This window comes from Pan paniscus, chromosome 7 (assembly GCF_029289425.2).
Source record: "Pan paniscus chromosome 7, NHGRI_mPanPan1-v2.0_pri, whole genome shotgun sequence".
NCBI lineage: Eukaryota > Metazoa > Chordata > Mammalia > Primates > Hominidae > Pan > Pan paniscus.
This window is the reverse complement of record NC_073256.2, coordinates 17,025,914-17,053,169: the sequence shown is the minus strand read 5'-3', so window position 1 is coordinate 17,053,169 and position 27,256 is coordinate 17,025,914. Positions and strand designations below refer to the sequence as shown.

General features: G+C 46.2%; 1 long non-coding RNA gene across 2 annotated transcripts in view; it reads right to left on the bottom strand.

Moving 5' to 3' along the window:
* The window catches only part of LOC134730949 (uncharacterized), a 94,374-nt gene extending 68,509 nt beyond the window's left edge, over positions 1-25,865 (bottom strand). The window contains exons 1-2 of one of the 2 annotated variants that reach the window (XR_010112888.1): positions 25,812-25,865; positions 15,474-20,362 (exon numbers count right to left, since the gene is read on the bottom strand). This is a non-coding gene — a long non-coding RNA (uncharacterized LOC134730949). Of the gene's footprint in view, positions 1-10,754; positions 12,543-15,473; positions 20,363-25,811 lie in introns of those variants that run through there. The other variant, XR_010112889.1, reaches the window with a different exon arrangement.
* Positions 25,866-27,256: the final 1,391 nt, after the last annotated feature.

The window sequence follows — 27,256 nt, the reverse complement described above, 5'->3', positions numbered from 1 at the left end:
TTAAGATTCAACATGGAATCTGGGGGTGACACAAACCCTCAGACCATAGCAAGTAGTCGCCATCTTATTCGTGTATTTTAAATGTTAACATTTTGTCATGCTCCAAACATTTTGCCCTGTTGGCTCCCTGATGGGAAAGCCCATGCTTGGGGACCCTCCCCCAACTCTTCCTGTGCCCATGTCCCGCTGGGGACCCTGTCACATCCACACTGCCAAGACTCTGGGGGGCTGAGTCTTCCAACAGCTGGGCAGAACGAAAGCACATCGGACTCAAGAATGGGGAGTCAGTCCCTGGGCCCGGCACTCACAGCGACCTCTGTCCTCGTCTCCTTCACTGCTCAGGTCATCCAGCTGTCCCCAGAGCATGTGCCCTCTTCGAGGACAAGACCCCCAGTATAGAGCCTAGGCCAAACTGAACAAGTGCTTTTCATATGGATACAGATTTATGTTACTTACTCTAAAATTGTTTAGAGCTTATGATTTGTTATATTTAGTTTTGTTTGTCTTTTTTTGAGGTGGAGTCTTGCTCTGTTGCCCAAGCTGGAGTGCAGTTGCCTGATCTCGGCTCACTACAACCTTCACCTCCTGGGTTCAAGCAATTCTCCTGCCTCAGTCTCCCAAGTAGCTGGGACTACAGGCACCGGCTACCATGACTGGTTAATGTTTGTATTTTTTTTTTAGTAGAGACGGGGTCTTACTATGTGGCCCAGGTGGATCCTGAACTCCTGGCCTCAAGTAATCCACCTGCCTGGGCCTCCCAAAGTGCTGAGATTACAGGCGTGAGCCACCATGCCTGGCCTTAAGTCTTTTTTACAAGTACAATGACAATAATGAAATTTTACCAGGGATTTCACCTGAGAATTCTCCAAAAGTTTACTGCCTCTTTTCCCTTATTTATTAGAGTGGGGATGACACCCTCACGTTATGTTATAGAGCGGTGAGTAAGATGTGCTTCATTGTTAGGATGGAGTGGCATTCAGTACATGTCATTTATTTTCTTATTTTTGTTTTTTGAGACAGGGTCTCGCTCTGTTGCCCAGGCTGGAGTGTAGTGGCACCATCACACCTCACTGAAGCCTCACCCCCCTGGGCTCAAGCTATCCTTCCTCCTCAGCCTCCTGAGCAGCTGAGACTACGGGCGAGTGCCACCACGCCCAGCTGATTTTTGTATTTTTTGTAAAGGTGAAGCGTGTTTTTTTTTTTTGACAGAGTGTTGCTTGTCACCAAGGCTGGAGTGCAGGGGTGCAATCTTGGCTCAGCACAACCTTTGCCTCCTGGGTTCAAACGATTATCATGCCTCAGCCTCCCGAGTAGCTGGGATTACAGGTGTGCACCACCACATGCAGCTGGTTTTTGTACTTTTAGTAGAGATGGGGTTTAACCATGTTGGTCAGGCTGGTCAAAACTCCTGACCTCAGGTGATCCACCCGCCTCGGCCTCCCACAGTGCTGGGATTACAGCCATGAGCCAACACGACTGGCCAGACAGGCCATTTCCATGTTGCCCAGGCTGGCCTTGAACTCCTGGGTTCCAGCAAACTGCCAGCCTCAGTCTCCCGATGTCCCAGGATTACAGGCGTGAGCCACTGCTCCCAGCCAGTATACGTAATTAAAATGTTTTACAATTATTTAAATTAAATGATTTAAACAAAATTATTCGAATGATGTAAACACCCTAGAAATAAATCCGGGTATTAAGAAGGAAGAATCACGTTCCAAGGGAAAAGGAACTAATATTACTCTAAAACATCTGGTGCACTATACAGAGTTATTTAGCATATTTACTAAATGTAGTGTGTATAAACAGTCACCAGATAGGTAGGTAAAGACAGAAAGGGAGATTGAATTAACATTACTTCTAGAAGTCAACCGGAGATACTCAGGAAAGGCCCAGCACTAACATAAAGGGATGAATCGGCCAGGGTGGCCAGTAGGGGATAGCGAAGACTGTGGCAAAACCAAGTGTATGCCTAGCCAACATCACGTTCAGGTTACTTCTCAAACCAGCCAGCACCTAAACCACACGCCTCTGTGGGCTGACAATACATATCTGGGCCAGATGAGGCCTGCAGACCGTCAGCCCCTAAAGAGATGTCTGGTGAGGAAGCTATTTTGAGCTGAGACTGGACAGCTGAGAAGTGTTAGGGACTCATTAACACTTCCCAACCTAAACAACAGTTTAATTCAAGCTGGACAGAGCTGAGACATGGGCAGGCCTGAAGCAGAGTGAATGAGAGATGGAGAAAAGGCTGTTTATAACAATTAAGGTAGAACCGACAGAAGCATTTATAAGCTTTGGAAATAAGGGTTTTAAAACTATTGCCCTGGTAGGTACTTTTTACATCATATAGGTAAACCCTAAAATGGCCAACATATCTAGGTTTAAAGAGCAATATTAAAAAAGCTTATTTTCTCCGTTTTCCCTGCAAGAGATAATCCTAAACATCCATTGTATCAAGCTAGTCATTCTCTACCTTGAACATGGTTGCAACTGTAGGTGGCACAGATAACAATGTTTGGAAGAATTAAGTTATTTTGTATTAAAAAGCCCTTATTTCTGAATATATATGGGATATTTTGGAAAGAGGTATACACATGGATTTCTTTTTAATTGGAGATTAGATGTTTAATCATACTCTCAAAATGATCCATGTAGACCAAAATGTGAAGTTGTGCTGGTCTATAGCAGTGTTTTCCAGCTCTGGATCTCCCTGCAACAGCAGCCTCAAGACCCGTGAGTTCATCAGAAACAGAATAAGCGGATCCACCCGCCCAGCGAATCAGGCTCTGTGGGGCGAGGCCAGGGGGCTGAGGACAGGCTCTCCAGGTGAGTGACCCAGCGCGGCTGAAATGTACGACCTGCGGTGCTGGCTGCACATCCTCAGAGACTTCTCAGTGAAGTAATTTGGTACAGATTTTAGGAAAACATATTTATGTTGTCTTTACTAACCAGAACCAGTTTAAATACAGTCTTTTAGAAGCAGAGGAAACAGAATCCATCCTATTTTTCCAGAGGTGACTTTTGTGTGTGTGTGACTCACATCTGCTTTCTGTTTCCCATTCGGAAAATGTCTCCAGGGAAGTGGCCTGCACCCTATGAGCATGTCCACTAACCAAATGAACGAGAGGTACTCAATCACTTAGGTTAGTTAAAGTCTGTGTGATTCCCCAAGGTTTAGCTCACGGGTGAAAGGGCACATGCTTTCAATGAGATCTAAAGTTTTTGGCAAGTTGATCATAAGCCCGAGAGACCCCATGGTTCAAATGCAAGCACATGTGTAGGGCACACACATACACGTAGCTGTGGAAGCTTTGTGGACTCACTTTCTCCATCCGCATTTTCCGGAATTTCCCTGCATCACATAGTGAAGGGGAAAGCAGATGTGCAGAAAAGGTTCTCCTCAGGAGGAGAAGGCAAGCAGAGCTGTTCTGTTTGCTCCCCACTGAAGCCACTTACACATAACTCTGTAGTCCATAGTCAACAAGATGACGCCAAGGGGAAGGAGGGAGGAGGAAAGGAATAAGTCAAGGCAGAGGAGATTAGCTTGGCAACACACAGCCGAGCATCCATCCATATTCTGTATCATATTATCCCACCTGCTACACAAGTAACTCACAGCAGATAGCACTGACTGCCTGACTACACACGCCAGGGGCATGTTGCTGGATAGCTGTGTTTCTTCTCCATGTCTGCTTACATTTAATCTTCAAATCACTTATACACAGATTTATATACCCAAATGCACATATACACATATATATAAACACACCTGTGCAGGTATACACACAAGGACGTATACACGATAAAGTCTAGTTGAACTACATTAATCATGGGTACATGCATGTACATACATGCACACATAAGTACATGCTAGAATCCACTTATGCTGATTACATTAATCATGAGCGCATTAGTCCGTTTCCACACTGCTATAAAAAATACCCGAGACTGGGTAATTTATAAAGGAAGGTGGTTTATTTGACTCATAGCTCCACATGGCTGGGGAGGCCTCAGGAGACTTACAATCATGGCAGAAGGTGAAAGGGAAGCAAGGCACCTTACTCACAGGGTGGCAGGAGAGAGAAATGCAAGCAGGGGAAATGCTAGACGCTCATAAAATCATCAGATCTCATGAGACTCACTCATCATCACAAAAACAGCATGGCGGAAACCACCTCCACGATCCAATCACCTCCCTCCCTCGGCACGTGGGGATTTCAATTCAAGATGAGATTTGAGTGGGCCACAGAGCTAAACCATATCAATGGGTATATGTGGGTACATAGACACACACACACACACACACACACACACACGCACAGACATGCTAGAGTCCAGCTACACTGATTACATTAATACATTAATCACGGGTGTATGCGTGTGTGTGTGTATATATATATATATATATACACACACTATGATATATATATATATACACACACACTATGATATATATATATACACATACACACTATGATGTATATATATACACACACACAATGATATATATATATACACACACACACTATGACATGCTAGAGTCCAGTTACACTGATTACACTGACCATGGGTGTACGTGTGTACATAGATACACACACAGGGACATGCTAGAATCTAGTTACACTGATTATATTAACCATGGTGTATTCCTGTACATAGATACACACACAAGGACATGCTAGAGTCTAATTACACTGATTATATTAACCATGGTGTATTCCTGTACATAGATACACACACAAGGACATGCTAGAGTCTAATTACACTGATTATATTAACCATGGTGTATGCCTGTACATATATATACACACACAAGGACATGCTAGAATCTAGTTACACTGATTATATTAACCATGGTGTATTCCTGTACATAGATACACACACAAGGACAAACTAGAATCTAGTTACACTGATTATATTAACCATGGTGTATTCCTGTACATAGATACACACACAAGGACATGCTAGAATCTAGTTATACTGATTATATTAACCATGGTGTATTCCTGTACATAGATACACACACAAGGACAAACTAGAATCTAGTTACACTGATCACATTAATCAAGCTTCAACGAACCCTCTAAAGTCAGTATTACCCACACCAAATGTTAAATGTCATATTTCAACAATATAACAAAATTCTCAGACAAAATGTATCCAAACCTCAAAACCGTGCTCTTTCCACACAAAGTACTACCTCCTCTGTGGATACCCTTCATATACTTTATATTCTTTTTTTTTTTTTCCATTTCAGGGTTAATTATACTTGTTAGGCATATTTTTACTTTTTGTTAAACATAAAAATGTTTGTAAACAGATAAAAATTTAAATTTCAGAAAGCTACTCCTGCCTGGACGAGGCTATCTGAAGCACACACGGATCGTTGGCGGGTTCCAAAGGGCAGTATTTGGGGCAAATGGAATAAACTCTCTAAGCTAGTTCAGCCTGAGCTGGTGGTGTGGAGTAAGACTTCGGGAAACGTGAGGGACGTCCCCTACATGGAGCAGGATAGACAGATGTAGGGAGCAGAGGGAGGACATCACAGCAGATCCAGAGGCTGATGTTGTCTTGTAATGAAATAAAACTGGAGACGGACTAAGGGCTTCAAATCAACGAAGAGGAGCCGGAGATGAAGACTCATGGTATGAAATTTGGGAGAAAACAGCAAAAGGCCAGTTGAGGACGCATTTCACAACCACGTGCCCAGTGGCATGGAAGAGCAGATGTCTGAGGTCATGGCATTCTCCCTCTGCACCACCCCAAAGGCCTGCTGCCACAACTGATGCATTCTCTCTCCACCCCCGCAGACATCACCAGTACTTTCCTGACAGAAAGCAACATATTTATACTCTGCAGATGACAAATGTCTCCACTGCCATTTTCTCGCTGTTTTCACGCGTACAGAGACCCACAAGCACGCCAAATGAGGACGGCCGGAAAGATTTTCCTCTGCAGATTAGAAATTAAGTCTTGGGTTTCTTTTGTAATAGGCAGGCACAGCCACCTTATCATTGCATTTGGCTTTTGCAGGAGGTTAAAGTTATTGACAATGAACTGTTTAAACATGTGTGCAAGCTGCTTTATGGAGAGCCTTTAACGAGAAAGGATGGAGAGGGAGCCTCCGGAAAGCCGCCCTTACAGATTAGGAGAATCAGAAAACCTATGTCACCCCGTGGCATTCACTGCAAGTGAGGCCCAGCGCGATGGCAGGGAGAGAGTTTTCCATTTTAAAGTTAGTTAAGGAAGAAGAATCATGAATTTTTCGGCAAATCTGAATTTTTAGAGAGGTAAGCCTCCTCATTGGAAGGACCCAGGATGGATGATGTTTCTAAGAAGGGTCTCCCTGGGGCCTTCTCACTTCACGCCAGCCTCCCCATTCAAGCCAGGGCCTGCCTGAGCAATGCAGGACCTCAGAAGCAGAGAAGCCCCTCCATGCCACAAACCCCATGCCCTCATTAGAGAAACGGACAAACCCCATGCCCTCGTTAGAGAAACGGACAATCCCCATGCCCTCGTTAGAGACATGGGCAGCATCCCTCGCGCACGCTAGCCAAAGCTCCAAAATACTTTAAACATGGAGACCAAGACCAACAGACAACAAGGAGATGCCATCACCCAATGGGCTCCTTAAAGGATCCTCCTCCACTTCCCATGGAAATACTAAGACACCTGTCCTCCCACTGTCATCCGTGAAGTGCCATGTTTGTTTTAGGGGTGAAGAAACTGAAGCCAGGAAAGGTCCTGCCACCTTACTGAGTGGTTGCTTACGGAGAGAATCTCAGATCTTCCGATGGGTCCAGGGGCTGCTGTGTCCTGAATGCTTCAGCCCTTGATACCTAGTGTACGGGAAAGGTCGGACCAAATAGAGAGCACCCTGCCCCGCCCATAACAGAATATATAAAACATCTCCAAGTTTAGGAAAGCTGCCTGGAAGACGAGCCTCACGCATCAAATGACAGCCGGCAGCTCTGTCACATCCCAGACCCAATACAATGCCCAGCTTGTGTCAGCAGCTTGCAGAAGTGTGTGGATGGGACTCCAAATGGTTCGTACCAAGGAGAGAAAAGCATCTGAAGTTTCCAAAAAATATTTCCTTATCTTCAAATATGTTTGCTTTTGTTTTTTGGGGGTTTTTTTTTGTTTTTTTTTTGAGACAGTGTCTCACTCTGTCGCCCAGGCTGGAGTGCAGTGACGCAATCTCGGCTCACTGCAAGCTCCGCCTCCCAGGTTCACCCCATTCTCCTGCCTCAGCCTCCCAAGTAGCTGGGACTACAGGCGCCCGCCCCCACGCCCAGCTAATTTCTTGTATTTTTAGTAGAGACGGGGTTTCACAGTGTTAGCCAGGATGGTCTTGATCTCCTGACCTCGTGATCTGCCCACCTCAGCCTCCCAAAGTGCTGGGATTACAGGCGTGAGCCACAGTGCCCGGCCCAAACATGGTTTTTAAGAAAATTGGTTTAATGCAATTATCAGTGTGATGTTGGGGAATCTGAGATTGCCATGGACACACACAGACACATGCTCATATGCACACTCATACACACAGATATGTGAAAACACACGCCACACTCACACACACTCACATACATTGCTGGAATGGGCATCTGCTTTATTTGCATTGAGGAATTGTCTTATACTGAAAAAGGCTGAAGAAAAGAAATTACAACAAAACATATATATTCCTAGATTTTACTGTAGCTTTGTACATAGTAGAGTTGTTACCACTGGAAATGTCCCAGCTACATAGCATTTGCACTTTACATTGGACACACAGATCTTTCTCTGCAAAAGAATGATGACTTAATTAACAAGGGTGATAAATTCACCAAAGTTTGTATTTGTGTCACCTCAAAATCTAGGTCTTGATGGATCCCTTTAAAGTTGTCTGCTCAATTAATAAGCAAAACTAGGCACACAAGATTCAGAATGCCATTGTGAAGCCATGTGCCCTGCAAAAGTTCAAGCTCATTTGCAGCTTAGAATAGAGAAAGAAAATTGAAGGCGTATCTCTGCAAATTGGCAACACCCCTTCTAGAATTTAGGATATGTCCTTTAATAGAAAGAAACTGGCAGTTGCGACGCTCCCCATCAACATGAAATTCAGTGAAACACAGGCTGTCTCAGGGCAGCAAGGCGACACCACCTAGGCATCCCAACCCTGTTAACCATTTGTGGAAACTGCTAGGCTGTTACCATCCACATGGCGAAGCGACCCTGCCGAGAGCATCCCTGACTCAAAGGCTGGGGGAGGCCTGGCCCGGAACACCTGCTGCTGATGCTTTAACCCGTCTGGGTCGGTTGTGTTGTTCAGGGATGAAGACCCACAGGTTTTTTAATCATTGTATTCTGCATGTGACGGCGTTGATTCATAATGAAAAACAGCCAGCACGCATTCAGTGCCTCCACCAAGCTCTCTGCTGCGTGCTGGAGGCGCTTTACCTGGTAAATCCTCAACATACCTCATGAGAGGGGTCACTTTACTCCCCCAGTCCTACAGCAAGCCCTCTGCTGCCTTCTGGAGGCGCTTTACCTGGTAAATCCTCCCAATACCCCACGAGGTCACATTACTCCCCCAGACCTACAGCAGCAAGCCCTCTGCTGCCTTCTGGAGGCGCTTTGCCTGGTAAATCCTCCCAACACCCCACGAGGTCACATTACTCCCCCAGACCTACAGCAGCAAGCCCTCTGCTGCCTTCTGGAGGTGCTTTACCTGGTAGATCCTCCCAACACCCCACGAGGTCACATTACTCCCCCAGACCTACAGCAAGCCCTCTGCAGCCTTCGGGAGGCGCTTTGCCTGGTAAATTTTTGCAATAACTTATGAATGAGGTCACATTACTTCTCCACTCATAGAGGAAGCACTTAGCTGCATTCCGGAGATGCTGGTAAATCCTCCCAGTACCCCATGAGTTAGATCGCATTACTCCCCCAGACCTACAGCAGCAAGCCCTCTGCTGCATTCTGGAGGCGCTTTACCTGGTAAATCCTCCCAACACCCCACGAGGTCACATTACTCCCCCAGACCTACAGAAAGCCCTCTGCTGCATTCTGGAGGCGCTTTACCTGGTAAATCCTCCCAACACCCCACGAGGTCACATTACTCCCCCAGACCTACAGAAAGCCCTCTACTGCATTCTGGAGGCGCTTTACCTGGTAAATCCTCCCAACACCCCACGAGGTCACATTACTCCCCCAGACCTACAGAAAGCCCTCTGCTGCATTCTGGAGGTGCTTTACCTGGTAAATCCTCCCAATACCCCACGAGGTCACATTACTCCCCCAGACCTACAGCAGCAAGCCCTCTGCTGCATTCTGGAAGCGCTTTACCTGGTAGATCCTCCCAACACCCCACGAGGTCACATTACTCCCCCAGACCTACAGAAAGCCCTCTGCTGCCTTCTGGAGGCGCTTTACCTGGTAAATCCTCCCAATACCCCACGAGGTCACATTACTCCCCCAGACCTACAGCAGCAAGCCCTCTGCTGCACTCTGGAGGCGCTTTAGCTGGTAAATCCTCCCAACACCCCACGAGGTCACATTACTCCCCCAAACCTACAGAAAGCCCTCTGCTGCATTCTGGAGGCGCTTTACCTGGTAAATCCTCCCAACACCCCATGAGGTCACATTGCTCCCCCAGACCTACAGCAAGCCCTCTGCTGCCTTCTGGAGGCGCTTTACCTGGTAAATCCTCCCAATACCCCACGAGGTCACATTACTCCCCCAGACCTACAGCAGCAAGCCCTCTGCTGCACTCTGGAGGCGCTTTAGCTGGTAAATCCTCCCAACACCCCACGAGGTCACATTACTCCCCCAAACCTACAGAAAGCCCTCTGCTGCATTCTGGAGGCGCTTTACCTGGTAAATCCTCCCAACACCCCATGAGGTCACATTGCTCCCCCAGACCTACAGCAAGCCCTCTGCTGCCTTCTGGAGGCGCTTTACCTGGTAAATCCTCCCAACACCCCACGAGGTCACATTACTCCCCCAGACCTACAGAAAGCCCTCTGCTGCCTTCTGGAGGCGCTTTACCTGGTAGATCCTCCCAACACCCCACGAGGTCACATTGCTCCCCCAGACCTACAGAAAGCCCTCTGCTGCCTTCTGGAGGCGCTTTACCTGGTAAATCCTCCCAATACCCCACGAGGTCACATTACTCCCCCAGACCTACAGAAAGCCCTCTGCTGCATTCTGGAGGCGCTTTACCTGGTAAATCCTCCCAATACCCCACGAGGTCACATTACTCCCCCAGACCTACAGCAGCAAGCCCTCTGGTGCCTTCTGGAGGCGCTTTGCCTGGTAGATCCTCCCAACACCCCACGAGGTCACATTGCTCCCCCAGACCTACAGAAAGCCCTCTACTGCATTCTGGAGGCGCTTTACCTGGTAGATCCTCCCAACACCCCACGAGGTCACATTGCTCCCCCAGACCTACAGAAAGCCCTCTGCTGCCTTCTGGAGGCGCTTTACCTGGTAAATCCTCCCAACACCCCACGAGGTCACATTACTCCCCCAGACCTACAGCAGCAAGCCCTCTGGTGCCTTCTGGAGGCGCTCTGCCTGGTAGATCCTCCCAACACCCCACGAGGTCACATTGCTCCCCCAGACCTACAGAAAGCCCTCTGCTGCCTTCTGGAGGCGCTTTACCTGGTAAATCCTCCCAACACCCCACGAGGTCACATTGCTCCCCCAGACCTACAGAAAGCCCTCTGCTGCTTTCTGGAGGCGCTTTACCTGGTAAATCCTCGTCACACCTTGTGAATGGGGTCACATTTCTCCCCCAGTCTTACAGCAAGTGCTCTGTCGCATTTTCGAGGCTCTTTGCCTGGTAAATCCTCGCGAGAGCTCGTGAGTGAGGTCACGTGACTCCCCTAGTCCTACAGCAGGCTAAATTGAGGCTTAAAGTCTCTTCCCCAAAGCAAAGAAATTAGGATTTAAATCAAAATTGAAGTTCCCAGAAGACATCTTCAAGAACCACACAATCAGAGAAGGGTCCAAGAACCGTGAAATAAACCCAGACACCTCTGAGATGATTGGTTGGGGATAGGTCATGGTCTCAAGGCATCAACTTTTGAAGAACTTTTGCCAAGAGGAGAAAGAGGGGGGAAAATATCTCTTTAAAAAAAAAAGTCACTTAAAAAAATTTTTAAGACGAGGATACCTGAAAACAATAAGAGCAGAGGGAGCTATTCATGATGAGAACATCTGAGGCTAATTATTCACTCAGGTCTACACCTGCAGGTGCCATCTAGTTTAATGCTATTTAAAAAGTGTCTCTTCTTTTAGTGAAGATATGATGCAACTCAATGGATGCAGAAGGTTGTACCAGGCAAGATCACTCTTCGTTTGAAGAAGTGGTGGCTGAGGTTGGAGTTCGTCTTTCCCCTGCAATTAGAATTCTTCAAACACGTTACATAAAAAAGCAAAATTCTTTTTTTTTTTTTTTTAAGGCAGAGTCTTGCTCTGTCACTCAGGGTGGAGTGCAGTGGTGCAAGCTGAGCTCACTGCAACCTCTGACTCCCAGGTTCCAGCGATTTCCTGCCTCAACCTCCCGAGTAGCTGGGATTACAGGCACCCACCACCACACCCTGCTAATTTTTTGTATTTTTAGTAGAGACGGGGTTTCACTGTCTTGGCCAGGCTGGTCTCAAACTCCTAACTTCAAGTGATCCACCAGTCTTGGCCTCCCAAAGTGCTGCAATTACAGGCGTGAGCCACCACGCCTGGCCCACAAAATTCTTTCAAAAGTTGTTTTGGAACAAACAACCTCAAAATTGAAGCAGAAACACGTGTTGTTTTTCTTACTAACTTAGACAAGATAAAGGAGCAGTGGATGGAAGCAGGAGCTCTGAGGCTGAAGACTAAAGGACAAGGTGTGGTGTGAACTAACTTGGGGGAGTCCTGTATAGTTCTAGAGTTTATTGATGAATCCTCCTATCCTGATTAAGAAAATACAACCGATAGACACTCTGATCCTGATGGCTACCACCAACTGTGGTGAAGCTACATCTTCAGCATCGACTGGCATCAGAACAAAACCCTGACGTGGACTCGATGCTGAAGGCTACACATGCACGCGAGCTCAGAGGCCACCACTCTACCTCAGAATCCACTGTGAGGCAAAACCAAAGGCGAGTTTCACTGGAATTTCTTCATTTCAGTTCATGTTTCAAGAAGTGGCCACCCCTATATTTTCTGAAAAATGTAAGACACTTTTCTTTGTAAAATTGCATGTAAGTATGTTTCTGTGATGGCTATGATGACAATTTAAGGCAAGTAATGATATGCAAAATTAAGTGTATTTTATATTTAAGAATATTGCATCTGATTCTTAAAGTTGCTAGCACTATGGAAATATTAAGAAGAGAGCTTGGCTGAGGGCTCAATATTAAATATCAGGGTTATCTGCAGGAGACACGCAAAGGGAGAGAAGCTATTCCAAATGTCCTCTTACCCAGAAGACTTCAAATGTCCTCCTACACAAAAGACTCCAAATGTCCTCTTACCCAGAAGACTCCAAATGTCCTCCTACCCAGAAGACTCCAAATGTCCTCTTACCCAGAAGATTCCAAATGTCTTCCTACCTGGAAGACTCCAAGTATCCTCTTACTGAGACCGTTTTATTCTTTCTGAATTATCTCTGACCACTGCAAACTCTTCAAGGAGCTGATCAATACAAATGCCTTCAGAAGCTTCAGGGTGGAGTACACCATGACTTCACCACACATTTAAAAGGAAGCTATTGGGATAAGAATTAATCTACTTGAACTTTTTTATTCAGCCTAATTCTCAGAAATTTATATTCACCATGAGATTTGTAAAATACTTATAAGCAGCATGCAGAATGTGTACAATTACACCCTATGTGTGGCTCTGATCAAGGGCGAGCATGCAGGAGAGTGGCCATAGCAAAGTCTTAGAAAATCACAATCTCCATGTTTGCTCCTTATCCCCACCCCTAGGTACACTTCTTCTTTGAATCCTCTTTTCCTAAGGAAAGATGTTAAATTCCACAATTAAGTCATTCCCATTAAGCTGTAGAATCATTAAGTAGAGTTCAAGTTAATCTTTTGTTTCTATGTTGAGGCACAGAACAGGGAACGTTTCATTCTTTGGGGACAATAATAATTATACGTTAAACATTTTTAAATAGGATATATTGTATTGACTCACAATGCATGATCAGATTTTTAAAAATTATTTCTCTCTGAGAGAAAAGAACTTTAAGCCTCCCAAGAGTTAATCAATTCATACACGTAAACTGCAGCATGCTAATTCTCCATGGCGATCCCTCTGTCTTCCTGTCTCCCCCTCACTCTTTCTCACTCTGTCTCCCTCCCTCCACACCTCACCCCTAGACTCTTGCTACCCAAGGCAGAGCATGCAGCAGCAGCAGCAGCATCACCTAGGAGCAGGTGAGTTGGAAATACAGATTCTCAAGCCCCACCCAAACTTGCTGAATCCGAGCACGCATTTGGCAAGGCCCGCAGAGGATTTTCGTGGGCATTACTATTTAAGAAGCAGTGTTGTAGACTACGTATTTTTCACCCTTTTGCTAGGTCCTGAGCTACCCACAATCTGCAAAATCAAAGGGGAGACGGCGGTGGACGTGCAGAGCCTCAGAGAGCCAGGTGAGGGCGCTGTCCCCATGTCTGAGGCTTCCTGGAGCTGAAGCCAGTGGTTTCTACCCCGGAGGTTCTACCGTTTATGGCCCAGGAACGCTGAGACCTTCGCACTCCCCTCGCGTCACAGCCAAGTGTAACTGTAAGAAGCAGTGAGTCCGGAAATGAACAGCCAGGCCTTGGAAGCATCTCGCATGTGTGGGAACGTCCGCCTTTGCTACAGGCGTGATTTTTCATATGACTCAGTACAAGGGAGGGGACACGTGACATCACTTAATCCTTTACTAAACCCAAAGTTAGGATTCTTGCCTGTAGATTTCCACAGAATATAGCACCAAAAACGTTCTCTATGTCTAGATGGAGGACAATGTCATCAACGGGCCACTGTGACCACCTCAGCCCCAGGCAAAGCCCAAGCCTGCCTGCTCCAGCCGCCCGTGGTCCTCCACAGCCAGGACCTGCTTTCTGGGCTGCCTTCACCCCCCACCACTTCCACAGCCCAGCAGTGCCCCTCCAGGCTCCACCGTCACATCGCATGTGTGTTCCCTGCGCTGCTGAGGGACAGCTCACTGGGTCTTCCTGTTTCAAATTCTTGGGGACTCTGTACTTGAGGCTGGGGGTGCCAGCAGCTGAGGAGGGGAGGGCTTTCCGAAAGCCCGTCTGCCTGGAGGCTGTCTGCGTTTCACCTCTGTGTCCGTGTGCATCCTCACAAGGACATTCATTTTTAAGTTTTAATGTTAACTTCGTGCTGCGAAACTTATTATTTCAAAGAGAAAATATCTTAGATCCCTTATGAACTTTTAAGAAAACAGTCCTTATTCATAAATTTGCAAAAGTGTTCTGTGTGGATCTTTATATCACCTACCTATCATCTATCAGTCATCTATCTCTGCCTATCATTCATTTATCATCAACCTATCATCTATCTTCTGTCTGTTATCTATCTATGGAATATATATATATTTTGAGTTGGAGTCTCACTCTGTTGCCCAGGCTGGAGAGCAATGGCGCGATCTCGGCTCACTGCAACCTCTACCTCCCGGGTTCAAGTGATTTTCCTGACTCAGCCTCCTGGGTAGCTGGGATTACAGGCGTGCCATCATGCCCAGCTAATTTTTGTATTTTTAGTAGAGACGGGGTTTCCCCATGTTGGTCAGGCTGGTCTCAAACTCCTGACCTTGTGATCCACCTGCCTCGGCCTCCCAAAGTGTTGGGAATACAGGCATGAGCCAGAACGCCCGGCCTATCATCTGTTCTTATCTATCCTCTATCCATCTATCTTCCTAATCAATATAGCTATTATTTATTCATCTATCATCTATGTATGTTCACCTCTCTGTCTCTCAACCAATCTATTTCTACATCTAGATCTACACATAGAGAGAGGAATCAGAAAAGTGTAAGCTTTAGAAATAGTATCTCCCAGCTGGGCGCCATGGCTCACACCTGTAATCCTAGCACTTTGGGAAGCTGAGGTGGGCAGATTACCTGAGGTCAGGAGTTCAAGACCAGCCTGGCCAACATAGTGAAACCCTGTCTCTACTAAAAATATAAAAGTCAGCAGGACATGGTGGAGTGTGCCTGTCATCCCAGTTACCCGTGAGGCTGAGGCAGGAAAATCACTTGAACCTGGGAGGCAGAGGCTGCAATGCAGTGAGCCGAGATCATGCCCCTGTTCTCCAGCCTGGGTGATAGAGCAAGACTCCGTCTCAAATAAATAAATAAATAAATAAATAAATAAATAAATAAATAAATAAATAATAAAGAAATAGTATCTCCCGTCTTTTGGTGTCTAAATGAAGGCTGCTTTTAGAAAGGGGTTGCAGTGTTTGTTCTGCTTGGTCCACTTACGATTTTTTAACCCGGTCTTCTGCATTTCCAGTGGGACAGGAATGTTATCATGGGTTTGGTCCGCTTAGGATTTTTTAACCCGGTCTTCTGCATTTCCAGTGGGACAGGAATGTTATAATGGGCTTGGTCCACTTAGGGTTTTTTTAACCCGGTCTTCTGCATTTCCAGTGGGACAGGAATGTTATAATGCTGAAAACCACCGGAGTTCAGTTTGTTTTACAGAGGAAAATAGAATGGGGAGGTTTCCCCACAGTGTCCTTCTTTTCTAGATGATTGCTTGCCTATCATTTTATTCATATAATCTAAAAAGTTTTTAATCGTGCCATTTCCTTCAGTGGGAAAATTCAGTTCCATAGATGTTTCTAGGATGTGGGCATAGAGTGATCCGAACAAGGAACTTTGTAAAGTCTGCATTTAATCTTCTGGTTATTTAATGGGACAGAGCCCCTGGCCCATGTGAGAGGAAAACACAGAGGGGGCAGGTGCTGCACGATACGTCCCTGGCGTGGCACATGAGCCGTCCAAATGCCCCTGATAACAGGTGGGCCAGCCGTCAGCTAGCAGCCCCAGTGGAGCTTCTCGGAATTCCAGACATCGATGGGAACGGCTCAGCCACTGCCTCCAATTCACAACTGTTTCTTCTGCTAAAATAAAAAATCCTGCTTTACTTGTCCTTTAATCCTCCCTCTGAAGTTCTGTGTCATCCATGAAGCCTTCTCTGTTACTCTGGTCAGAATTAATCATGTCTCCTCTTCAAATCCCCCCAATTTCTCATCCTTGTCAGGCACACAACTTTCTGTCTGGCACCATTGCTAGCTGTTTCTGTGCTCCTCTCCTCTTCAACATGGCACGTGTCTCGAATGCCGTCTGTGTCTAATTTATCTTTGTCTTCACAAGAGGCGCAGAAATGCTGCACATCCCAAGAAATGGTGCTGACTGGAGCCGAGTTGGGTTGTGCCTAACTGAATGCAATGGATATGCCGGGCAGAGGCTGCAGGGTCTATAGGGTCTCTGGGCGTTTCGAGGAGTCCTGTAGAAGAGCTTCTAGGACCAGAGAGAACCCCAGGGCTAACGCTCTCCCAGCTGAGTTTTCTGAGGACTGGAAGGGTTATGTGAGCACAGAAAGAAGCCCTGGTCCTCGCCTTCATGGAAGACCTCCCAAGCCCGGGCAGAGCCTTGTGGCCACAGTCAGAGCAGCCCTGTGAACTACTCGTGCATCTTGCAAACGAGGCTCCCTGGGAGAGGAGCCCTGCGCTGCAGGTTGCTGCCTTTGGCACCGTCTTGCACTCCAGAGCCTGGGCTCCTCCCTGCAGCCGGGGACAGAGGCCATGTCCCCTGCAGGGTTCTTCACTGCAGCCTCTGGGCATCTACTCCTGTGGAAGTCTGCCTTCGCCCCATCTGGGCTGTCAGGATATGGAAGGCCACATGGAGGCCTCTCCATCACAGCACACCTGGACTTCCACACCGGTGTGTCTCCCTGCTCTGGGCTCCTGGGTGCCGCCTTCCTGCAGAAGCCTGAACCTAACTGAAGGGCCATTGCAGTCATCCTCCTGCTCATTTCCAAGACATCTCAGGCCTCCACATTCCCTTCTGCCTCTTCTTTGTGCTCAGACATTTCCACAGAATAGCCATGTTGCCTGACTTCCATTTTCCAGGCAAGATATGCCCTATAATGCAGCAGCCAGTACAGGGTATGTTTTTTATTTAAAAGGAAATAATTCTTCTCAGGGGTAACTGCTCAACGAAGTAATGGAAGACAGATTTGTCATCTCACACAGCACAACATGCAGTGATACATGGCACGGGCCTAGCTCCCGGCCCTCGCTAATCCCATGTTGGTGCTCTTTGAATTCCTTTGTGTTCTGCACTTGCCTTAAGGAGGTTTTTAAACAATTTCTTTCTGAAGGCCAGGTACGGTGGCTCTCGCCTGTAATTCCAGTAGTTTGGGAGGCTGAGGAGGGAGGACTGCTTGAGCCCAGGAGTTTGAGATCAGCCTGGGCAACTAAGCAAGACCCTGTCCTTACAAAAAATTTATGGGCATGGTGGTGCACACCTGTAGTCTCAGCTACTCGGGAGGCTGAGGCGGGAGGATTGCTTGAGCCTGAGAGGTCAAGGCTGCAGTTAGCTATGATAGCACCACTGCACTCCAGAGCAAGACCCTGTCTCAAGAAGAAAAAAGAATTCTCTCTGGCTGAAATTTTCTGTCTGTCTATACACCCCTTTTTAGACAAAATGTTTTCAATTTATATATGCAATCTTCCAACTAGCCCTTGAATAACACATTATTCATAGCAAAGACACACAGTACCTCTCTGGGAAACATGAATCATAAGATCAAAGTCACCAAATTCAGTACAGAGACTTGCTGGTCAGCAGGACAGGCCCACCAAATGGCAAATGCAAACACAGGATGGGAGAGAAGGCACTGGCCCTGGCAACGCTGTGCGAGCAGAGCGTGGATGTGTCTGGTGGACTTAAAGATACGTGTACAGGCAAGAGAAAACCTCGTGGAAGAAATAGGTTCATCTTGAAGGTTAAAGCAGCTTCAGCTTCTCTCTCTCTGTCACTTCCTGGGCAGGAGGCCACAGGATTTCTCCTAGGATAACAGTGGACTGTGGGTGGAGGCCTCTTTTCCCCTCCTGTGGGAGAGGAGTCAAGCCTCAGGTCAGCAGAAGGGAGATGTTTCTCCTGCGGGTTAGCTGCGCGCTCAAGCACCTAGCGTCCTGAGTTTCTTCAGGGGTTCCTGCTGCCAGCCTAACGTTTCTAAATAGAGCACTCTAGGTTTCTGGCATCAAGGCTATGTGATCAGGTGTGAGGCAGGTACAAGGTGCAGCTCATCAGTCTGGAACAGCTCCCCATTCTGGAACAGCTCCTCATCCTGGAATGGCTTCTCATTCTGAAACGATTCCCCATTCTGGAATGGCTCCCCATTCTGGAACAGCTCCTCATTCTGGAACAGCTTCTCATTCTGGAACGTCCAGTTGCTTTGCATTTTCTTCTGTCCTCCACTCCATACTCTCAGAGGCCATTGATCACAGTAAAAGCTGCACATCCTAGGTGGCTAAACCATAGAAAGATCACAAAGGTCTATTAGCACCCTGTAGCAAAATGGGCCACACTTCTCTCTGCAGTCAGAGTAGAATTCCTAAAACCCCACCAAATATTTCACCTTGAATATGCATGCAGGGGACTGAAAGTGCAGTGGCTGAGCCCGCACACCTGCCTGGAGGAGCTGAGGAAGAAAATCAAATTGAGACTTAAAGGATGCTAAGATCTAGTGTAGCCAATTTCAGGAGAGAATGCTAAGATCTATGGCAGCTGATTCCATGAGAGCATGCTAAGATCTAGGGTAGCCAATTCCATGACTGCACCTTTTGGACAAGAGGACATCTGATTTATTATGCCAAGAAAGGGCAATCAAGATGAGAGAGGTTTTGTAAGGCCAAAGCCAAAGAAAAAAAAAAAAAACTTAAGGGCTTTATTTTTGGAGATTTCTCCATTGCATTAAATTAAGCTCTCTGTAGCCTGATAGAAAACTTACAATCAAATCCTCATAATAACAAAGGTGTCGATGCAGCTCGTTTGGAGATATGTGTGGCTGTACAAGGAACAGGGCAGCAAGGAGAAAACCCAAGGACATCTTGACTGACAGAGGGTCCAGGCGCAGTCACCCGCACGCTCTCTGGGCCCCACACTTCCTCTGACTCTGGTCCATATAGCAATGAAAGGTAGGTAGTGCCAGGTCGTGGGAAAGGTGCTTGCTAACATCAGGCCCGTATTCTTGGGACAGTTCCAGGACTCAGGACAGAGCACCAGTAGTGCCTTCTCAGCTCTTCTGTCCCTCAGTCTTCTCATCTGAAAAATGGGTGTAACAAGTCCTCTCTGCTCTTCCCTTGTAGGGTGTTTTGACTTGGGTTTTGGGCCAAATATGGCAATTCCAGAGAAAGGGTTTTGAAATATCTGAAACTTTAAATCAATGTAATGTTTAAGCTGAGAAATTTTTGAATTGTATTCTTGAAGTCTCAGATGCAAAAGAGAAGCAAGAAGAATCCTAAAGTCACTGAATTTTTCTTTTATTTGCAGGTTCTTGTATCGTGTGGTATAAAGCCTGAAATTCAGGTTGTGTTCACTGGGGCTTCTGGGCTGACAATTTGGACTAAATGAGAATGTATAGGAACTCTTGTCAAAAGATTCAATTTTCTTTTACTAAAATAAAGATCTATAATACTTGTTGCTTTTTAAAAAAAAAAGAGCACTAACACCTCTGAGCTTTGCCTCCTTGTGCGAGAGTAATGTATTAATAATTGAGGAAAGATGGCAAGAAGGTAAAAAGAGTACAGACAGAATTCCTGGTCCTAGCCCTGAAGGAGTTCACTGATTCTAATCTTTCCTGAAGTTACAACACGGTCCTAGACAGGCACACAAGCACACAGAGCAAAGAAACGAATTTCCTTGTTGAAAACATGTCGACGCTTTCTGTGTTTACACTCATGTTCACTCCAACATCCAGCTCCAGGCTGGAGACCACACGAAGGAGGCAGAAGCGGGAGGCAGAAGTCAGGTGAGCTTGTCTTGAGCACAGCCGTACTTAATCCAAACATAACCACCGTGTTCCTATTTTACTTACAACATTTCACAGATTCTAAGATGCCTTTTCTTTTTTTCACTTTTATTTTCATGTCTCTGAGGTTGGAACGCATTTTATCATGGATGGCCTTGCACAGTCACTATTGACCCAGCAAGATCCCAGGTGTCTCTCCCAGTCACTCCAGGAAGATGGTGGTACTATTTGTCAGACTTCAGCCGTGAGGCAGTGGGAATTCACAAACAGAGCAGATCCCCTCCAAGAATCCCATAGGCAAAGAAGCTCCCTGGAGCCCAGAGACACCCTGAGGGAAGAAGGACAGACACGTGAGACTGGCAAAGCGTCATCTGAAATAAAATCCCATATGCTCTGATGGCTTGGACCTGGATGACTGGAAGCAAGCTGGACAGAAAGAGCCAGGACTTTCCTGTCATCCCAGGACGCAACAGGACAGCCACAGCCTGGAAGCTTCAGGCCCCACAACATGCAAGGGCCCTGGGAGAAAGAAGGAATGCTGGCTGAGGATCTTTTCTTGACACCTTCTGGTAAAATCAAGATTACCAGAGAACATCAGCACTAAGCGTGCAGAGCCAGTGTCCGGGTTGGAACCCACTACCGGAGTGCAGGCTTGTACAAACGCTGCATTTTCAATACTCTTGATGGCAGTAAATAATGACAGGTGGAAAATTATGAATATTAGTGAGTCCGAGATTTAAAAATGTGTAAGAAAAGGCAGATTCTGTGAAGTTTTAGGAATTCCTTTATCAATGTATAAGGTATATATATATATATATACACACACACATACACTCATATGGAACATATATATGCAGATACATGCCAACAGAGTTAGATTAGAATCTACATTTGTGTATGTCTTAAAGAGTTTTTTAAAATGTACAAATTAAGCATGGTCATAACTGTTTTAGCAGCATTTTTTCAGTCGTGTGTACAGCTGTGGTGTATCTCACCACCAACGGCTTTTAGATTTAATGGAATAAAATACTGGATTTAATAGAGTGAAGTCTGATGTCTGTGTCCTTCTAAAATTCCTATGTAGAAACTCCTACCTGAAAAGTGATGGTATGAGGGGTGTTAAGGGGTAGGGCCTTTGGGAAGTGATTAGGCCATGCGGGCGGAGCCCTCTCAAATGGGTTTAGTACCCCGTAAATGAAGCCTAAGGGGGCTCATTCACCCCTTCCGCCATGTAAGGATGCAGCAAACAGGCTCCATGTACGAGTCAGGGAACCCTTAGCAGACACAGAGCCTACAGCACCCGGATCTCCAGCTTCCAGCCTCAGAACTGTGGGAAAGGCGCGTCTACTGTTTCACAGGCCCCAGTGGTGGAATTTTTGTTACAAAATTCTGGATGGACTAAGACCTATGGCTTCAGGGTTGACTCATTCTCACATCAAGAAAGTGCTACAGTTATGACAATCTTCATCAATCATAGCCTAAATTACCCCTGAAGAAATTTAGGGAGGTTTCAGATTGTGTTTTCATCTCAATTGAAATGAGTTTTATCTATCTTCAGGTTTCAGAAATTAAATTTGCATTGTGGACAAATTCAAGAAAGGTATATTTTAAATGTCTTAAAGTCAAAGTAGATTTTTTTGATCTACCTTTACTATACATCCCACAAATACAGTCATGCACCCCATAACAATGCTTGAGTCAACAACAAACCACATATTCTACAGTAGCCCCATATACTACGGTGACCCATACACACACACACTCATGCATGGTACATATATGCCGATGCATGCCAAAAGATGTAGATTAAAATCTACATGGAGACAGAAAAGCAGATGAGTTTGTCTTGAGCACAGTCATACTTAATCCAAACATAACAATATTCCAATTTTACTTAAGAAATTTCACAGATTCTAAGATGCCTAACAACACATGGCTCTGTCATTAAGTGAGGCATGACTGTACATACTAGCGGGTGAGGAACACAGCAAATGTTCAATTAATGTTTGATGATTGACCAAATCAGGTGGGATGGTGGGGGGTGGGGGGTGGAGGATAGGGGAACGATTTGTCAGAAGTTTTGGTGAATCCAAGGTTTCACTCAAGTCAAAATAAAAATATTCATAGAGCCCAGTGCAAATAAGAAAACACACAGACAACAAAAAACAGAGAACAACAATGACAAAATGGCCAAGCAGGAGAGCAGCACGTGTTCCTGACCTGGCTGCAGCTGTCCCTCAGGCCCAGGCTGTCCCGGACTTCACACCGAACCCAAGGTTATGGCCCCCATCCTTCCTCAGCCTCTCCTACCCTGACCACACAGTCGGTCAAGAGCCTTTCTTGATAGGAAAAAGAAATGAAAAGCTTAGCTCATTTTAACAGAATCAAAATGACCCAGACCTTCACATGTTTGTGTCACAAGAGCTAAATCACATATTATTTGATGATCTTCCTTTATGTCCAGCTTGGGTTAAGGGAAGCATTAATTAGAGATGAAAATTGTTATTTTTTTAAACATAAATTAACACTAAGTAGGTGAGTCATTTGGTGTCTGAAAAAATAAAACCTAAATAACTCCAACTTCAGACACACCAGATAATACTCTTAAACTTCCTTAACCGACTTTTAAAGTCAGTTTTTTCCCATTGGTGATTCCTACAGCACCAGAGAAATCAGCATCTCTGTAGGATCAATGTGTTTGTGTCTCCAGGAGCTCGGATAAAGCCCTGGTTGTAGCCGAATGATTAGTTGTGATACCTTTTAAATGCTCTTTTGGGTACAGAAATGCTGACTTAGAATTTATGATAACACAGAAATCGGCTTATAGAAATATATGAGAACTATCATATCCAGGAATTAAATGAATCCACTCATAAATAAAAACATATTGATATCCACCTGTTAAAGGAGAGGAACTTGATATCTCTCTCACCGACAGATAGCAAGACAGGCACACGGAAATTTTATGCTTGCATACACTATGCTTAGGGAAAACAGGAAACAAACTTCTTTTAAAACTGTTTTATTATTAAGCTTGCAAAATTCTCTCTCCCATTCATTTAAATATCTGAATTATTCTTGAAGATCGTATGTTACGTATTTTCATTTGTTTTTCTGCTTGTTTTTGCATATGCGGCATAAATTGTGAGCAAAACTCTTGAATGGTGTTTCATATCAAACACAAATCCTCGTGTCAAGCTCTGAACAAAGTCGTGAGAGGAGAAAGTATCTCCCAGCAGGATTATTCATTCCTTCTGTTGACGTCATCTACCCATCCACGCCAACTCTGGCCGCCCAAGGCCACCAAGCTAATAGCACTCAATGGTGTTCCGCATGTACCCTCCCTATGGACTTACCAACTCCCAACCACCCAGCCAGAGTGGGCCTGTCTCCTGCTTCTCACCCTGCTCTCTGCACATTAAAAGCTGGCTCTTCTGTGCTACTGGCTAGTTTTTACTAAGGCATGCATATGTTTCTCCTCCCATAATACAGATGTGTATATTCACATGGGCCTTTGGAATATGTCCATCTCATGTGCAGCCTAGAAGCTCCTCCATATGGCTCTGTCCACCCAAAATGTATTAGGAGTGACTGATAATTTCAATCAGTTCTCACTTCATCTAGTATCAGCCTTTTCTGAAATTTAATTTCCTCTCAGAAAGAAGCAATGACGCTTCTAAGATCAGGCAACCTTTCGCCTAGGCAAATGACAAACCTATGCAAGTGACAAATTTCTTCCACCATTGAAAATCGATCCATTGGAAATATTCATCATTCCAATCAATAGGGAGCTTGCGTAGGGAAACATGTGTGACTGGGCCGAGGCGGGCAGATCACGAGGTCAAGAGATCAAGACCATCCTGGCCAATACGGTGAAACCTCATCTGTAACAAAAATACAAAAATTAGCTGGGCGTGATGGTGCTCGCCTGTAGTCCCAGCTACTCAGGAGGCTGAGGCATGAGAATTGTTGAACCCAGGAGGTGGAGGTTGTGGTGAGCCGAGATCATGCCACCGCACTCCAGCCTGGGCAACACAGCAAGACCCCATCTCAAAAAAAAAAAAATTGTGCTAGTGTAATCATCCTTAACCAAAAGCAAACGACTATTCAGAGACAAATGTGGGTATTTGGGCTCTAGTGGATTTGGGGTTAAAATTTGGAAGTTTGAAAAAGCTAAAGGTTTCTCAGAGCCTCTTTTTAAAAGTAAGCTGCATAAGCTGCCATTCTTTATGAGGCCTGGTTTCATTCCCCTTAAACATGGCCTTGAAATTCCGTATGTGGGAGAATACACGAATATTGAATCAAAGGTGCATGGCTGGCATATTTTATGAACATTCCCTACAATCTAACTATAAAGCACCACCAGGAAAAAAAAGATTACTTTTATTCTGGTTGACACAAAATGATGCATCAGAGCTTCCAGTCAAAACAGACATTGTTAGGAAACGTGATAATTTTACTCGAACATTTCCCTTTGCTTTGAGAATTTTTACAAAGATATGGCTCCAGCAGGCACAATGTGGGTACCCTTTTCTAATATGATCAACTGAGCAATTCGTAAATTAAAATAAGAAAAGATGAAATCGCATTTAAACACCACCACCACCTGGGCTTAGTAAAGTTGATATTCCACCTACTTGAACGCTCAGGAGCACAAAATATTTACATAAACCCCAGGGATCACAGCATGCTTCTTAGTCACCATGGCATCCAAATCACTTCATAGAGGAATAGCTCTGAATGGCTCTACGACACCGATTGATCCCTCACAAGGCAAATACGTAGGAGGCGACTGGGCGCTGGAAACCACGCAGGTGACAAGAACGCGGCTGTAAGGAGGGCTACGGCCCCTGTTATGGCCTAGCTTACAGGCGGGCTGGAAAGGTGGACGTTTCACTGGTAGTTAACCAGAATCCCATAGAGGAGCTTGTGGTGGGAAGCCTCTCCTGGTTCAGAGATTAGGAAAGGCATCTCGGAGCAGCACTGAAGCTGAGGTATGCAGGAGCAAGTCGCGTGGAAATGGAGGAGATGGTGGGGAAAGCCACGACCAGCAGAGCCCTTCAAATGCCCGAAACGCAGGGCCCTGAGCTTCCTGTGCTCAGCTATCAAGAGGGACTACGGAACTTGAACCTCAGATGACGTCGGGGCTGGGGGAATGAAGTTGGAGAGAAAGGTGGGCCGTGAGTTTGAGAGGGTTTCCTAAGCTATGTTAAGGGATCTGGACATCTTCCCAAGGGCCAATGAAAGATGAGAAATGAATTTAACATAAAGCTATTATGGAATGCATAGTTTCCAATGATCATTCTCACAGTTGTGTGAAGACACAGGACTCTCCAGCTGGTCAAATAGGGTGCAGAGTGATGACTGAGATGCTGCCGTCCCTGTCTGCGGGGAGTGACTTTGGGGCGGCAATGGAGATGGCAAGAAGAGACGTGCTTGGAAGCACGTGCAAGAATCAGAGCCTCAACTTAGAGCTGATTGTCCTTAAAAAGCAGCGCCCCACATTAGGCACAGTCTAACCAGAGTGATGAGAAACCAGGCTCCCACCCACACGAGGGTGAGGACAGTAAAGGCTCCTGATTCAGTATCACGTGAGAAATGCTGACAGAAGAATAGTCCAGGTGGTACCTGGGGAAAACCTTGTTGATTTGGGAGCAAATATGTGTAAAAGCTATCTACAAATACAGGCAAAGCTGCCCTATAAAGAGTAATCTTGCTTGGCTTCAAAGAGCAGAACTAGGGTCTCCAGGGAGAAGCGGCAGGGAAGTCAATCTTACCTCAGCCTGAGAGAGAATTCTAACAGTGGAGGCGGCGAATCAGGCTTCCTCCAGGTCCAGGACAGGGTGACGTCAGCCTGAGAGAGCTTTCTAACAATGGAGGCGGCGAATCAGGCTTCCTCCAGGACCAGGACAGGGTGACATCAGCCTGAGAGAGCTTTCTAACAATGGAGGCGGCGAATCAGGCTTCCTCCAGGTCCAGGAGAGGGTGACGCCAGCCTGAGAGAGAATTCTAACAGTGGAGGCGGCGAATCAGGCTTCCTCCAGGTCCAGGACAGGGTGACATCAGCCTGAGAGAGAATTCTAACAGTGGAGGCGGTGAATCACGCTCCCTCCAGGACAGGGTTACGTCAGCCTGAGAGAGATTTCTAACAATGGAGGCGGCGAATCAGGCTTCCTCCAGGTCCAGGACAGGGTGACATCAGCCTGAGAGAGCTTTCTAACAATGGAAGCGGCGAATCAGGCTTCCTCCAGGACAGGGTGACATCAGCCTGAGAGAGCTTTCTAACAATGGAGGCGGCGAATCAGGCTTCCTCCAGGACAGGGTGACATCAGCCTGAGAGAGCTTTCTAACAATGGAGGCGGCGAATCAGGCTTCCTCCAGGACCAGGACAGGGTGACGCCAGCCTGAGAGAGCTTTCTAACAATGGAGGCGGCGAATCAGGCTTCCTCCAGGTCCAGCACAGGGTGACATCAGCCTGAGAGAGCTTTCTAACAATGGAGGCGGCGAATCAGGCTTCCTCCAGGACAGGGTGACATCAGCCTGAGAGAGAATTCTAACAGTGGAGGCGGTGAATCAGGCTTCCTCCAGGACCAGGACAGGGTGACATCAGCCTGAGAGAGCTTTCTAACAATGGAGGTGGCGAATCAGGCTTCCTCCAGGACAGGGGTTTGCTCCCCAGGTGCAGGGGCTCAGGTGAAGAATAAGCATGAAGTGGGGAAGCGCAAACATCCGCGAGTATTTGACTTAAAAATTAAAAATTCATTTCAGAGGGAGGGCAAAATTAGGCTCTGGGTAGCAGATGCTGGGTGGATTCTAACATAAATCTTTCTAACAGTTTGTGTGCTGGGAACACAAAGAGGAAAAGGCTGTTCAGAAGACACTGGGGTTCCTACGTCCATGGAATCCAACCTGAGGATTTCTTACTCCTTTGGATACTAAGTGAAATGGGAGCCATGCTTGAGAATTACAAATAGAAAACACACAATGCAGGACACCCTAGAAATATTGATTCTTAGGCCAACCAAAACCCCCTGAGGGTGACACTTCCAAAGCAGCCACTGGGCTCACATCAAGTCAGAGCAAAGAAGAGTCACCCCAGCCCAATGCCCCTGCTGGAGCATCCAGGCCCCAACAGCAAGAGAAGGACTGGATGGCTCGCCCAGGCAGGGGTGTCTGCCAGAGCCTGTGGCTGCAGCACCCACAAGTGCACTCACCAGGATTT